At 35.0% G+C, this 5,054-nt stretch overlaps 1 protein-coding gene across 1 annotated transcript in view; it reads right to left on the bottom strand.

Moving 5' to 3' along the window:
- Nucleotides 1–5,054, bottom strand: part of LOC117104576 — an 11,037-nt gene that overhangs the window by 2,101 nt on the left and 3,882 nt on the right. The gene's annotated exons all lie outside the window — the stretch shown is intronic.

Genomic DNA, 5,054 nt, shown 5'->3' on the forward strand with positions numbered 1-5,054 from the left:
ATCTGGGAGCGGTTTGTCACATCTAAATATGCTGTAGAAATAAAATTATCAGTAGCTACTGCTCTCTCTCTCTCTCCCTCCCTCCCTTTCTCCCCCTCTCCCCCCTCTCTCTCTCTCTTTGCATGAGATTATTTCAGACTGATATTAACATGCAGTTTGGTCAAATAGTCAAAATAGGCGCTTTAGATTGTAATATTTAAAAAGTATTTCCATTGTATGAAACAGCTATGAATATTGAAAACATAAACAACAAAAACAAAATCGATGTATGAATGTCTGAGTAAGTAATAGCCATGGAAAACAAACATTATCAGTTGGCTTTATAATGGGCCTACTATCTTTGAATATCTTTTCAGACTGATTAACATGCATTTTTCATTCAAGGTTTATTCAAAACATATTGCGGTCACAGCAAAAGCTGAATTAATACAATATTTACAGAAAGCCACTAATAAAAAGCAACTACATTATATAAAACTTGCACATTATCATCAAAAAAATTCATTGCCAAAAAATTTAATTCACGAACCTACTTATTGTATTAGCTGTGCCTTTGTTATTTTTTTATGTGTATTTCAATGTATTTTATGAGGTTTTTCTCAGGATATTGTCGTGTTATCCATCAAGGGGACTTCGCATCGTTAATTAAAGCTCATTATTATGCTCAATACCATAATACCAGTAAGCCTAGGGCGATTTTTTAAAATTTGTGAATTTAAGTTGTCTTACTGTGTAGAATCTGAAAAAAATTGAGTCAATTAGATAAGTAATTAAGGAAGAATATTAATTAGCAAACTGACGAATGTCGCTATATCAATCGGTTTGTTTACTACAAACCGGCAAATGTATTATTCCCCACGCACTACGCATATCTCGCGTATGGATTTCTCCTTAAACGGCAGTGCGTCCACAGGCGCGGATCCAGGATTTACCCTGACCTTCGAACACATGGGTGGTCTTTGCAGCGTTGAGTCCAGAAATTCAAAATAAAGGGTGCCCCTAGAGGTCCCTTTACTGACAGACACCTCAGCCACACCATGTTTGGGGCTGAGTTAAGAAAATTTTAAATAATGTCGCCTCTAGATGGCCGGAAAATTACTCTCAGGATTTGAATTTTCAGTTTTTTGGCATTCTTTAAAAATATTTTTAAATAGGCCTATTTACGGGGGCCCGGGCCGACTGCTCCCCTTGAATCCGCACTGCATGTGGAAATCCTCTAACGCTTAGGTGACCTAAGGTTTTAAAACAAATATTTCTAATTAGGAATTTCTATAAAAAGAAACGAACAGAGAGAGAGGACTTGATGGTTGTTATACAAGATAGATTACTCAGACACGCCTTGAATATCAACTATAAACAACATAGGCCTGTTACAAATAAAGACCTGTATGGAGACATTCCCCCTGCATCAAGAACTTATGAGGCACGAAGGTTAGCATTTTGCTGGACATGGCTACAGAAGTAAAAATGAAGTTATTTCAAGGGTTCTCTTTTGGAAACCAACCCATGGGAAAAGGAGGCAAGGACGGCCCCGGCTATATACATCAAGCAATTAGAAAAGGATCTAAACACACAGCGGCAGTACATTCTACAACTTATGGAAAACAGAGATTTGTGGAGAACAGTCATAAAGAAAAGTTATAACTTTGCTCATAATTAACCGGGTGTGCCCGATGGGGAGGGATAGAGAGAGAGGGGGAGGGAGAGAGACAAGTATTAATATTGCTGCAGTGGCGTATGCGGGGTGGGGGTGCTCAGGGTGCCTGGATATAGTAATTTTCCTAGTTTGTATGTATTAAAGTGCCATTTTCTGTCATCTAAAAGTCCCAAAAAACCGAAAGGTCCACTGATTAATCTCAGATAAGATAGTATACATCAAAATGCACGCGATCGTGGCGGGATTCAATATTTCGACATTAATTATTTCATCATCAGGAATGATCTAAAAGTCCCCAATTCTTAAAATGTTTTTTTTTTTAAATCTTTTGTGGGATCATCCCACCTTTATTCATCACAAAGAAAAAACATTTTTTTATAAGCAACATTGTGGTTACACAATCATCTATAATGCAATATGGCAATGTAAAAATACTGGAGAAATGTTTGGCATGCGTTTTTAAAATGAGTTGTTTAGTTAAAAGGTATTCAAAATATTTGCGGATATGTTTTCCTATCATAAAAAGTTGGAAAACTGAGGTGTAACACCATTTGTTCAGATGTTTTAGGACGTTTGCTTTGTAAATGCAAAACGTTCCTAATGAAAACAGATGGTCTATATAAACGTTTCCTGTACCAAGCACAATATTTTTAAAATTTGCTTCAATACCATAATTAATAATGCTAAAATGATTAATAAAATTCCACAGTTCATGTGATTCTGTACAATAATAAAAAAAATGTGCGTCATCTTCAACAACATTGCACTTTGGACATGTATTATTTTTGATAATTTTCCATGTATGTAACCTTTTCCTAGTAGGAACCTAGTACAGTGCAATATTTTATAGTTTATCTGTTTGAGCTTGTTTTCTTTGATAGATTTCACTTTCCATGACCAGGTAAGTTCCCAGTCAAATTCTGTATTAAAAAATTTATGCCACTTTGATTGAGAATTTGTAGGTTTTAAACATTTTTTTGATAAAAAACAATTATATATTTGTTTACTGCTCATATTGCAGCAATTTTTTACTACTTGTTGTGTTTTATTTTGCTTTACATTTTCAGATTTTGAGAATATAATTCTTAAAATGTTCTCACCTCAGCCTCATCCATGATGGATAAGACTCAGGTGGATATAGTAATTTTCGTAGATTTTATATATTAAAGTGCCATTTTCCGGCATCTAAAAGTCTCAAATTCTTACAATTGTCTTACCTCAGCCTCAACCATGATGGGCTGAGGTGGATGGATTGGTAGTTTTCATAAATTTTAAGTATTTAGGTGCCGTTTTCGGGCATCTAAAGTCTCAAATTCTTAAAATCTACTCATCTGCCTCCCTAAACCATGGTTGGGCTCATGTAGGTATCGTAAATTTTGTACTATTCAAGTGCTATTTTTAAGCATCCATACGAGTCTCAAATTCTCAAACATTTCTCACCTGAGCCCCAACCATGTTGGGGCTCAGTTGGATATAGTAGTTTTTATAATTGTAAGTATTTAAGTATACCAATTTCGGGTACGGTTTTATTTAGTCAATTCGTCAAGAATAAAAAGAATTAAAAGGTAAATTTAAGTTCCATTTCCGGGCATTCAGAGGTATAAAATACTGAAATTTTCCTATCACCGCCAACCATGGTGGCGCTGACGTAGTGTGAACTCTCATTTTATCAGTACCCTCCTTTCTTAATTCCCGCATACGTCACTGTTGCTGAAAACAACAGCTAAGCCAAATATTTTTTCATTCGTTTTGTTGTTCATGTGAAATGTCTGAAAGGTTATTACTTTAAAACAATGTTAAAACACACAACATCAGTGCCAACATAGACACATGTACGACTGAGCTAAGCGACTCTGAATTAGTAGTGGGTGGTTATGTAACGTTTGTCATGCACTGTATCATGCGTTATAGATATAGAAGACCATAATGGGAATGTACCTGGTAGGGTTTACAGTACAATCAGTGTAAAAGTGTAAGATATAGGCTAGTGTGGCTTTAAACAATGTCCTAATGGTAATGTTCAATATATGTGTCAAGGAAATTAAATATGATTGTTGGAAAAATGATCAACATTGTATTTTTATTTCTCACCCTGACCTTCGCCTGGGCGAACTGGGCGAAGGTCTGGATCCGCGCCTGTATTATGAAGGCTTGTATATATTCACATGTTCCGTTTATTTATAATTTTTAGCACAGAAATGTAAAATAAAAACTCACAACAGATGAATGTGTTGGTGTTTACTTCTATTTTCGAGAAGTAGTGGGCTTAAATATTTTGATGAGTTCATTTGACATTTAAGTGTGTAGACCCAATCTTGTAGGTATAAACAATTACATTTACCTAAAAATGAAACATTAAACAAACAAGAGACCAAGGGAATGACTGCAACACTGCATTGACATGGACCGGAAGGAAAGCAAAGACGAGGAAGACCAATAACAACATGGAGACGAATGGTGGAAAAAGAACGAAATATAAATGACGATAGACATCATGGTGGGGTGGGGGGACCATCTAGAGTTGCAGCCGCCAACAGGGATAGATGGAGGCATTCTGTTGAGGCCTATGCGACACGTGACGCGAATAAGTTAGTTAAGGTAAGGTAAGAAATGAAACATTAACCTGTAAAAATTGTAAGGAAATTTGCAAAAACACTTTAATTAGGCCAATAATTTTAGTAAAATGAAAATATTGTTAGAATTGTGCTTTTTGACGACGGAGTCTGAATAATTACCATACTGAACGTGCAACGTGCAGCTGTTTGTTTCTCAGTGTATTGCAATAGGCCCATATGACGATGAAAATGTTTTTTTTAAATTGCTTTTTAATAAGCATAATCCTATTGGAAGGTTCCCAATATTTAAAATACAATGAGCATGTTGCTTCCGTCTGAATCGATCAATATTAAAAGAAGTTGATTGCGTTCATTTAAAACCTGCAACGTGCAGCTGTTTGTTTCTTAGTATATAGGCCCATATGACGATGAACATGTTTTTTATAGTGCTTTTTAATAAGCATAATCCTACGATAATTGGAAGGTTCTCAATATTTAAAATTCAATGAGCATGTTGCTTCCGTCTGAATCGATCAATATTGAAAGAAGTACAGTGAGTTGATTGTCTTTTCTCATGACTAGGCCTATATGCAGATATTTCATATTGTTACATCGTAAGTGTACACATATTATTTGTATTAATAAATTAAATTAAAGGTATCGAATAAATGAAATTTAAATTGTTTGACACGGGTCACGCTGAGTCGTGTCCGATACCTTAAGTAATACTAAATGTATCCACCCTTTAAATTTTGTGGGCAACATTTTATGATATTCCACCACTCTTTGAAAAAATCCTGGAAAATATATATATATATATATATATATATATATATATATAT

The sequence above is a fragment of the Anneissia japonica genome, unplaced genomic scaffold (genome assembly GCF_011630105.1).
Source record: "Anneissia japonica isolate Jap-2015-1 unplaced genomic scaffold, ASM1163010v1 scaffold287755_len519135_cov135, whole genome shotgun sequence".
In the NCBI taxonomy this organism is placed as follows: Eukaryota; Metazoa; Echinodermata; class Crinoidea; order Comatulida; family Comatulidae; genus Anneissia; species Anneissia japonica.